Below are 12,172 nucleotides of genomic sequence, written 5' to 3'. Positions count from 1 at the left end.
GTTTTAATATTCAAGTTGTTGAACATACAGATTCATTTAACAGTTTTGAGTTGAAAAAATGGTGTATGGCTGGTATCAGGTATTTTTCTACAAACTTGTAGGTCTCTCAAAAGTTTCTATGTTTAATCTAAGTTTAATCTCTAGTTTAATTAAAATGGTATCTAATGTCTTTTTTTTTTCCTTATTCTGATTACGATGGTTCTTGAAGCAAAAATTGTACAGGATCCAGAGAAAAATTAAAATATTTAACGCGGCTTTTTATCAGGTTCTTTAAGAATATCGTCTCACATGTATCGAGGAAAAACTTCAAGAAATCTACTAGTAATTTATCGAGAGATTTCATCTGGAATACTTTTAGAGACTCATACAGGGACCTTTCTACAAATTCTTCTAGAGATTCCTCAGCTCTCAGAAATTCTTCAAACAATTTTTCATAAGATGCTTAGAGGATTTTATCCAGGAAATATTTGAGCATTCTAACGATAAACGTAAATCTTGAAGGATATACTAAGGAAATCAATTGAAGAATCACTGGAAAATTCTTGGGGGCTTAGGACTTCTTTGACAAATATCTAAAAGAATCTTTTGAGAAATTTCTGATGGAATCAATAAAGTAATTTCTATGTTAATCCTTGGCCAAGTCCGGGTTATATTCTAGAGATATCCGAAACAAAATTCCTGGAGTAATTCATTAGGAAGGTTCATGGAGGAATTCCACGGGAAATAATCGCTTAATGAACTTCTGAAGAATTCTTCGGAATAATCTCTGAAACTTTGGGATAATACCAAAATTATCACGATATTTCTAGAGAAAATTATGAAAAAAATACAAACAGTAATATGTGCAGTAATACTATCAAAATGTCACTAGGCATTGCAAAAAAAGATAAATGTTTTACCTGATTCTATGATGAAGAATCAAACTCTTATCTTTTAATTCATATTAGATTACGTTTTGTTTTTCTGTTTACTGTTTGACCATTTTCGGCCTCTTCTTGGTTCCTGCCTGGTCTCTTCATGATCTCTTCCTAACGTAGATGTCTCTAAAGTTCCTAGGCACTTGAACACTACCAGCCCTGCAATGTGATCGATAGAGTCATTTTCAAAATTATATATTCAAATAATAAAGTGCTATTACTTGATTTGCGAATCTATGAATTGCATTCGACTAGGTTAAATTTCGTTGAGAAAACATTCGTTACAGTTGGAAAAGTCACGTTAGAAAATTGCTAGGAATTTCAACAAAAGGATTTCGCTCTACTTGTTTATCCAAATCATTTTAGAATCCTCTGGTTTCTCATGAAGTAAACAAAATTCCATTCTAAATCTTCTAATATTTTGTTTTAGTAATATCATTTGACTTTTTTACATAAATTTCGGCCATTATTATGGATTTCTTAAAATAAAATTAAATCTCTCAAATCATATGATGCGGCTTCCAAAAAGTTTGTACTATTGCATTGATTCATAATTATTCGTGGCCCCTAAAATTTGGAGGCCCGGGGCCATGGCCCTGCTGGTACTGAAGAAGGCTACAAGTGTCAAGCCAAGTCAAGGCAACTCAAAGATATGCAAATAGGGCGGAATTACAAGGTACAAAATACTCAAATTTACTTTTATGATTTTCTAATTCTGAGACCTGACGATTACGATTGAAGGCTTTGTTTTGTTCACCCGAGCTTTCCGGGTTTTTCCCTAAATACATGTATGTGACTGACTGGTGCCATCAAATTATGAAAGCAATACCTGCTCAAAATATCTGATTAAATAATATTAAGTTGTAAATCCTTGTCTTCATTTGTTCACATCAATACTTTGACTGCCAAAGTGAATCAAAAGTGCCAAGAATAGGATCCAGCTCCCTACTGGGTGTCAATTGAAAATCTAAAATGTTGCGACTGTCATGAAACCCGTTTCGTGAATAACTGACAATGGACCAATCACGAGTTCACTAATTTGTCATTTGATCGGTGCCAAATTCACTGGTTTCCATGGTCACATAAATAACACGACACCGCTCAAACGTCAAATAGTAAACTCGTGCATCATACGACAAATTGAAATTTACGGTGGCGATGACGATATCGATGATTCCGGCACTTCTACGAACGGAGAGCTCCTCGCTGCACAAACCATTACATTTTAAATTATAACTAAAGGGAGACTGCAATTATGACAATTGACTAAAATTCAAATGCAGCAAATCATATGGCGTAATTAACGTGTCTTGTACACAACCCCCTCTGATTATTTTTTAATAATTCACGAGTCCACCACTTTGACGCACTATGCGAGATATGCGTCCATGTGCGTCTTTCGTTCGATGAGGAAAGAGGATAGAGTCATGGCTAACTGCTCGTTGGTTGACAATTCTCGATTACTTTTTCAAATCGACGTAAGTAACTTTCTTACGGTTTTGAGAACATTAATTCAGAAGAATCACAACCTGTCTTCTAAAACTGTTTTAAAATGAATCACCTTTTTAACATTTTTCCTCCGTGTACATTGCTTAAATTTTGCATACAATAAGCTCGCGTTAAAAAACTATGGAGTTTCTGTTATTTCCCACCAATATTTTTATTACAAAATGATAAGCCGATTTATTCAGTTACTTGCGACGTTTTTGTACCAGTGTAAAATCGACTCAAGTAGTGTTTTGTTTTGATTCGTGGTTAAGTCACTTTGTCTCTCCATACAGCGGAGCGGCGAAAGTAGTGGTTAGGTTACGAAAGTTGAAAATCTTACTTTCGTTGTTTTGTAAATCCGGAAATTAAACGATATAAGGGTGATAAATCAAGTTGGTTTAGAGCAAAGTTTGTAGAATTTCGTCTGCGAAACACGTAGAATCGATAAAGTAAGTTTGTATACTTTTTTGACTTGAGTCTATTTGAATAAGTTTCCAAGAATTGTCGTTGCGAGGCCGATGAATGCGAATTCATTCGTATGTCAACATACACACTAAATGTATGTTGCGCATTATATATTACATACCGCACATTCCACTTCTTCTCAGAAGAAAAACATAAAAATGGTTACAGCTCAGGTCTTCAAGAAAATTGAAAACGCTTCGTCGCGCTCAGGAGTAACATCAAAATAATATATTATTAATTATAAAATAAACAATCAGATGTTCTTAAATACTTCGTACAACTAATGCACTATTGATGCATTTTTTTTTGGTATTTATTCGTTTCGAACCAAATACTTTCCGCCTCTTTAACATCCTAGTAGTTGCCATGATGTCATTCATCAATAGCACTGGTGTCTTTACAATAACCCCTCAAGCAGCAGACAGGAAAGATTATTTTTATCTAATTGTAATATCAAATGGAAATGTATAGGAAAACGGGTAGAAATATGTCTCGAAAAAAAGGGCGTCACCATCCTCAAAAAATTTAACCAGCTAGTTCACATGCTAGTTTTTCTTTTTGAATGCCATAGATATTAACTGTAATAATTACAATGAGAAACGCAAAAAAAATCGTTCGAAAAATAATCTATCAATGCTTACTAGAGCTAGCCGAGCTGTGTTGCTCACATGTAAAACAAAATCTGACAAAAATTGGTCAATAAACTTTCTACACCACGCACCATGAAATAAGGGACGAATGACCTTCGTGTCATATGTACCTATCTCAAGTGATATTCAGTATTCTACCTTTTGACTCTGGTACCTTTACTTGTTCATACTTACATGATTTCTGAGTTATAAATACTGGCTGCTGTACGCATAGAAGGAGAGACTTCCCGGACTGTGGACAGATTAACATATTATTTTATTCATTATTTACAGGATATAAAACTTCGGGTTAAAGTCCCTCTCAAACAACAACAACAACAGCACCATGAAATGACATTTTTCCTCAACTACATTCTGCGATAAAAATTATTATCTTGCAAAATTCTGCTAACAATCGAAGCAAACTAGATTTTTTTTGGAATTTGTCATGATTCGCAAGCCACAAATTAACGCCAAGGCAAAGAGTTGAATACATAACACCTCAAACACAATGTGAACAGAAGCATGGTGTAGCGGCAAAACTCTTCCAGAGCGCCTGCCGAATCATTATTATTATCATCTTTATTAAGGAGATTTTCAGCCCAGGGCTGGTTCATCTGCCGAATCATAATCCGGAACCAGTTTTGCAAACATCAAGAGCAATTCAGCGCTCTTCCATAGCGCATTCGGAACTAGTTTTACTAACCTCAAAAGCAATCTGGTGCTTTTCCAGACCGCCTCCGGCTTTCAGGCCGTAACCAAGATTTTGCTAACCATACAAGCAATTCGGCGCTTCCGGTTTGCTAACCAAATAAGCAATCCGGCGAGCCTTCAGGGCGCCTCCGGAATCATAATCTGGAACCAGTTTTGCTAACCACAAAAGCAATCCGGTGCCCTTCTAGGGCTCCTCCGGATTCATTATCCGGAACCAAAGCAATCGCATACAAAAACCAAACATTTCGACGTGACTAGCCTCTTTCTGTAATAAGTACCGAAAACAGTCACTAACTTTTCAATAGTTTACAAACTGTCAATATGCTGCATTTCCCTTAAGAAATAATCTGGCAGGATCGCCAATGTGCAATTCACAAGTCCACCACTTTGACGCACTACGCAAGTGCTCCTGATATGCGTCCATGTGCGTCGGTCGTCCGAAGAGGAAAGAGGATAAAGTCATGGCCAACTGCTCGTTGGTTGACAATTGCCGTTGCAAGGCCGAAGTCATTCCTATGTCAATACACACACTAAATGTATGTTGCGCATTATATATTACAAATCACACAAGATTCATTTTAAACATTAAATTAGTTTCTAGGTGTCCTGTGTTAGGTAACACTATCATCCCTATTTGGTAACTCTAAATCAGCCCTTCTACGCCTACTTGTCCCATGGTCTATGAAAACCTCATGGACCGCGGGACAAATATGCGTAAAACGGCAGAAATCAAGCTATTATTAACATTTTGATAACAACATACTACATTCATTTGTAGACGTAGTTCAGGTTTTTAACAGGTGAATTGAATTTACCTGCTTAGAAGAAAAACAAAATCGCTGTTGAATAACTTAATATAACTATAGGGTGCAGAGCTATTTGGGCACTTCCAAGATTCACTTTGGTATGGGGGGGGTTTTTCTCGGTCGAATTGTCTGAAATTTTGCAATAAGAAGCGCTTTAGTACGACGCACATTGTGGCCAAATATGAGCTCTGTAGCTTTCAAAAACTCCACTGCCGAAGTGAATCAAAAGTGCCAAGAATAGGATCCGGCTCCCTGTAACGCATTAACCGTAGCAATAGAAGATTGCAACGATTTCAAAATGTCATCGTTCATTATGTGTAACTGCCAATCTTCGTCCAATGACAACTTCCAGTGCTCGGAACCTCTATTGAGTATCATGTTTTACAGCGTACGGCCGTGGGTAAGAATTTTGGAATGCTTTGACCAGACCAGGGTTGGAAAGCGTCAATGTAAATAGAGAGCATCGTGCGACTTTTACATAGATGGTTCCCTCACTGTCATCGGACAGCGAGACAATGACAGAGATTTTTTTTTTCAAATTCTCTTTCATTTTTCCGTCACTACGGCATGTTACAGAATCCTAAACTTGTTAATTTTGAGTTTATTATCTGATATGATTGTTATCTATATTGCTGGAATCATGAAAGGATACCCACTTAACCCTCTAATACCCAAATTTTTATTTTCGATCTAAATATCATTTTTCGTTATCTAAAATCGTTCTAAGCACGTTTTGGGCAATGATTTATTTTTATTCACGAATTTGTGAATTTTGGTTTTTGATTTTTATAATTTTTATTTTTGAACATCCCTATCCTTTTTCATTTTTTCTTGAAGCCTCTTCTGGTTACTGATTTTTTAAAAATAATAAAAATTTAAGTTTTCAGGGTACTTTTAAAAATATGAAATTTTTAATTTTTTTCTGTGATATTTTTTATTTTCCGTGTAATGACCGGGAAAACAGGTTTAAAATTATTTTAATACCACCAAACTCCTCTTCTGTAATAGGTTGATCGTAGAAAAATAAAAAAGGTTCGCATTTTTATATTACACGTTAAATGAACCCCAGGCATTTGAAGGTTATATAGGAATACAATTTTTCAAACAATTTTCATAAATAGAAAAAAGTTTCAAAAGTCATAAAAAACTTTTCTTATATGCATGTTATGAGTCAAGGTTAAAGCCACAAATAAAATCATTTTGATTTCTGAGCTACGAAAAAATACACAAAATTCCAAAGTGTACCCCGTCTAAAGGCGGGGTTGGGTATTAGAGGGTTAACTTATCAAACACATTTACTTCCCAAAAATCTTGAAAATTAGATAGAAACTTTAATTGCAAAACCATAGGGTTTCGTTCTACTTCGTCGTAAGAGCTACTATTCGTCGTATCAAACTTAAAATGTTCCACTACGGTGGATATTCCAACTTACCTGCAACATAGATTCATTTTCCAAATGTAATTTTGTGAAAGCTTTTATGATTCGTCAACCTGAACACCAAAAAAACAATGAAACTAATGTATTTCGATAAATAACTTCAGTTCAATTATCCACTTTACATTTTTTTTACCGAAATTGCATGGACGAACACGATTTGAGAGAAATGCTTAGAGATCGACATCAGTCACTCCACTTTCCAACACAAGTTTCTTCCTGCCCCCGTGGGTGACTCACTTCGCCGGGCACTTATTTTCACTATGGAAAACCTTCGTACTTCTTCACTGAAGGATCTCATTCCAATCACACGCCGTAAAACTTCACTAAATCACCAAATTTTACAAAATTCCTTCAACCGCCGCGTATAATTGAGAATGTAAACAAAGTTCTATCCGTCATACTGAGGAAAAAAAGCTTGTGCGCATCAATGTGTGCGCGACGCTCGACGTAAAAATACGGTTCCTTTGATTGTGTTGTTTTCGCTGTACTGTGAGCAAATGCCATAATTGTACGGTCAAAAGGAATTGTGTTCATATGTTTGGGCTGAATTTTGATGACGAACAATTAATTTAAAAGGAAATTAGTATATTCCAACATGCCGAAGGAATGGAGGGAGATGCCCGTAGATCTATATATTCTAGTGAAACATTTTATTACAGCGTTGATATATTGTGTTTTAACCATTCAATACACACAGTGAGCCGTAAGTTGTGAGACGAATCTGGAAACTGATTGCGACGGAGTTGAAAACGATACGACGGATTGAGAATACGATAAGATGCATTTTCTTTGCATTATTTCCAAAAACAGATCAAGATTTATCAAAATGTTATTGTACAATGCTGAAGCCGTTTTGAGAAAGAATTGTTTGGCATCGGATTGTATCAGCATCATTCACTGCAATACTGGGAATATTTCAGTTCTCACTGATCAATGCTTAATACGATGGATACTAGCACATCACCCTATTAAAATAGCTCTCGTGGGAGCCCCGTCATTGCGACGTGACGAATTGAGTACATGAAATATAACTTCGTCCAGTGACAGTGAGAAGACTCGTTCTGTCAGTGTCGCAAGTTGGTCATGATACTTAACAGCCCTGGACCAGACCTCAAGCGGTTTGACATCGAACATCATTGTCATCTTGAATTGTCTGCATACAATGCACTGTTATTTGTAGTAAAGGGGCCAATTCGGTTGGCCATGGCTTTTGGGAAACAATGTTGGCCTGTAGAAATCGTTTGAAAGTTTATTTGCTACCATTTGAGATCAGACGTTGTGATTTTGACTCGCAGAATGAGCCTGAATGAAAAAATTGTTATCAAGTAACATCAACAATGCAAGGAGTCAATCGATATTATGGGAGGTCTGTGTGATTAGCTGAAATCCCAAAAATCGCTCGTCGCATATTGCAGACTTGAAGTTTGTTCAAGAAATACCAGTAAACTAATGCAGATTTCTCGTACTCTATCATGTTATTCCTGCATATGCAATCTCTAGTAATAGTACCAACCATACATGCTTTCCTTTTTTCATTAACCCAATCACTAAATGTGTACCGGGTACCCCTTTGTTTTGCCCATTTTGGTTTTTTTAATCTGAACACTTTTTAATTTGTACCCCGCTAATTTGCCCATCGTTCAAATTAAAAATGGTTCAAACGTCATTCAACGGCTCCATCCCATTACCCCGAACGCCACTACCCCGAATGGGTCACTACCCCGAAAGCCATTACCCCGAATGGGTCATTACCCTGAACGCCACTACCCCGAATGAGCCATTACCCCGAATAGTATGAGATACAGTGCAGTATCTATTTTTAAATGCAAAACTACGTCTCTAATGAAAATTGGTAAATAATAGCGCGTAAAATCCGTCGGTAAAATGTTCATCATATATTTTCCCTTCTTTTATATGTCAGCTATTCTTTCGAAATATCTTGATGGCAACTATCTTCTTCAATTTTTTCCTGAGACAGTGCCTGTTTATCAGCTCAGTGGGCACTTTGGCAGTTCAAGGGTTCATCCACAAATTTCATAACGCCCGAAATTGCCATTTTTGACACCTACACACTAGGGTGCGGCTTATTTTTCAAAAGTTCTCAAAACCAAAAATTCGTGTGCTCTACTGAATTCAAATCACATTAAAAGAGAAACCTCAAAATCTGAGCCAAAAACATTAACATTTAGAGGTGACGCAAGCGTCTTGAAGTTGAATTTTCAGGTTATAAAAAATGACCTTCAGTGGAGTACACATAACTTTGCTATTTTTCAACCGATTTCAAAACTTTTAGCATCAATACCTTAAAAATTAAATTTGTAAAAACTTTGTTGAACACCAAGTTTGTCTAAAATCAAAACAAGTTTTAGTTAAAAGTAATTTATTCCAAATTTTTCCTCATTTTACTAAAAATTTCAACTTTGTTTGACCATAACTTCATGATTACTAAACCGATTCCAAATCTTTTTACATGCTTTTGAGGCTAATTTAATTGTTTTCAAACCTTTCATATATCAAATTTCACTAAAAAAATGTCTTGACAAATTATTCAACAAAAACTGCACAAAAACATTATTTTTTAACGAAAAATGCCAGTTTTGTCAAATCTTTGGCAGTTAAATATTGCCTCTTAAGCTGAAACTGATTTTTCTTAATTGGTTAACCTTTTGGAAGGACTTTGCAACAACTTTTAAATAATTTTAAAACAAAATTAGGTTTGCATAGAGTAAAGTGGGGCAAAAGTTCGAGTGGGGTAAGAGTTTCTTTTTAAGATTTCTAGCTCAATTCAAAACAAATCTTTTAAATTTCATGGTGGTTCGAATGCTATTCATGTAAGAGACGTTTACTCCAAATATCATAAAAATCGATTGAAATTTGGAAAAGATATGGCTATTTGTTGTTTTTTGACGTGAATATTGTAATTTTTAGTCAAACTTTCGTTGCACGGAACCAATTGAAGATAAAATCATTTTCAATATTTTATGTAAGGGCGTTTCTAGGCCTATTATAAGGTTGCTTTGAGGTGTATTAGTTTTTGCATAAATGCTTGAAAACAATTTTTGGCCCATAGTGGGGCAAAAGTTCGAATCAGCGGGGCAAAAGTTCGACCCATGTATAAAATCACGGAAAAATTTGCAAATTGCCTAAAATCCACATATTATCTTCAAATTTATTTAAATTTGTCTGATCGTGTGAAAATTGTCACCAAAATTTTACATTTCCACTTAGTTTTGCGAAAAACTGCTATTTTTGAGTATATTACAATTAACCCGGTTTTGGGCAATTTTTTGATGAAAATTTAGTGTGTATTTTTCGGTAAACTTAAGTTTACGGCTGGTGTAAAGTATGCCTGTCATAAAAGGATCTATATTTTGTGTTTTAGCCAGCGAACTTTTGCCCCACAATAGATTCGAACTCTTGCCCCAGCGGTGGGGCAAAAGTTCGAATAAGACAATCAATTTTGAAACTGTTACAACTAAAAATGGGTAAATATTTTGACACAAGTTTGTTCAGCAAAATTTTAGCCAATATGTTGAAGGTTCACTGTATAGTATTTGTTTTGTTTTAACTGCTATTGTTTTCCTGGAAACTTTGATTATACCACTAAGGTCGAACTTTTGCCCCACCTTACTCTATGTTAAAAAATATTTGCACTATTCAACTCGTAATTAAGGCAAGATGCTTTACATATTTAAGTTTTGTAGAAAAAATGCTATTTTCGGCAAAAAATACTTAAATAATCCAAAGAAATTTGATTTTTTCTTTGAAAAATCATGTTTTTGGGTAGTTTTTGTTGAATACCTAAGTCAAAAATTCTTTTTAGAAAAAAATGTTGTATGTACAGTTTAAAAACATATAAATTCGCTTCAAAAGTATGTAAAAAGATTTGGAATCGATTGAGTTTTAATGAAGTTATGGTCAAACAAAAATGATTTTTTTAGCAAAATGAGGAAAAATTTGGATAAAAGTATTTTTAACTAAGACAAGTTTTGATTTTAGACAAATTCGATGTTCGACAAAATTTTTATAAATTTAATTTGAAAGAAAATGGTGCTAAAAGTTTTGAAATCGGTTGAAAAATAACAAAGTTATGTTTACTTAACTGCAGGTCATTTTTTATAACCTGAAAATTTACCTTCAACACGCTTGCGCCACCTCTGAATGTTAATATTTTTGGCTCAGATTTTGAGGTTTCTCTTTTAATGTGATTTGAACTCAGTAGAGCACACGAATTTTTGATTTTGAGAACTTTTGAAAAATAAGCCGCACCCTACTACACACCCCTAGCACTATTTTTTGTATGGAAATTCTACATATTGTATATGGGCTGTAACATTTTGAGGATAACCACCCACAAAATTTTTTGCCCCTTCAGCGTTACAAAAGTTTTGTATAGGCTTCTAATAAAATAAGCCTTTTATTGACTGAGAGCTTTCCTTGTCAATTTACCATTCTTGTACATGTGCCTCTATGCCTAAGGACATCGAGGAAATGTTCAATTTGTTGTGTTCATATTTCAATTTTATATTTTTATATTTTATTTTTTTATGAATATAGGTTGTGCCGTACCATCACGTTTTTGCAGTGATCATTCACGTCATAGCTGCAAACATTTCACCAAAAATTTGCCCTTCTTTCTTAAATAGGCTGATCTTTCAAGTTTTCGTTGGTAAAGATAGTCACTAATATTTCCATATAGAACAGCTCTTTTAAGGGAACATATCCTAAAGGCATTCAACAAAGTGAATCCTGCTATAACTCTAATCAAAAATTTCTCTTTCGTTTATCTTCTTGTATTGAAACAGACAGGTTTCTTATGGATTTGCCTACCACTTTTCTGCCATCATCATTTCTTCATTGTCTTGAATAAAAAATATTATTTTTATGGTTATCTCATCGAATTTAAAATCAATGATCCCTCAAACCAACGAAAGTTTTTTACTGTAGCTGCAAACAAAGGCCGCCGATTTTTTAACATGTACTAGTGTATTAACGTTTCCTTGCTATAGCAGTTATGCTATAGCAGCAAAAATAAAAATTGTTGAGCCAAACTCGTTAAATACTCATTAGGAATCTTACTATTATCTCCCCACTCTCTAACTAGAATAAGTCCCAAAATGTTATGCATTCGGGGTAATGGCGTTCGGGATAGTGGCCCATTCGGGGTAGTGGCGTTCGGGGTAATGACCCATTCGGGGTAATGGCTTTCGGGGTAATGGCGTTCGGGGTAATGGCATTCGGGGTAGTGGCGTTCGGGGTAGTGTCATAGAGTCCATTCAACCCATGGAACGGAGTGAAGTGAAATGGAACATTGTGAAACGAAAGGCAGAATAAAAAAAAACAGTCAAAGAGGTAACCAGAAGCTTGGTTTTCAGTTGTTCATAGGGTGACCAGATGTTCAAGTTAAGCATAAACCCCGATGGTTCGCATGAGGTAGCGTTCAAATTAGCGGAGGGATTCTATGACACTACCCCGAACGCCACTACCCCGAATGCCACTACCCCGAACGCCATTACCCCGAAAGCCATTACCCCAAATGGGTCATTACCCCGAACGCCACTACCCCGAATGGGTCACTACCCCGAACGCCATTACCCCGAATGGATAACATTTTGAGACATATTCTAGTTAGAGAGTGGGGAGATAATTGTACGATTCCTTATGAGTATTTCACGAGTTTGGGTTAAAAATGTATTTTTCAAATATTAGAAGATA

The 12,172-nt window shown here is 35.5% G+C and overlaps 1 protein-coding gene across 8 annotated transcripts in view; it reads right to left on the bottom strand.

The window, feature by feature from the left end:
* LOC5579912 (adenylate cyclase type 6) overlaps positions 1–12,172 on the bottom strand; it is a 611,840-nt gene that overhangs the window by 508,184 nt on the left and 91,484 nt on the right. The window lies entirely within an intron of this gene.

This window comes from Aedes aegypti, chromosome 3 (assembly GCF_002204515.2).
Source record: "Aedes aegypti strain LVP_AGWG chromosome 3, AaegL5.0 Primary Assembly, whole genome shotgun sequence".
Classification (NCBI taxonomy): Eukaryota; Metazoa; Arthropoda; class Insecta; order Diptera; family Culicidae; genus Aedes; species Aedes aegypti.
This window is presented reverse-complemented; position numbering and strand designations above follow the sequence as displayed.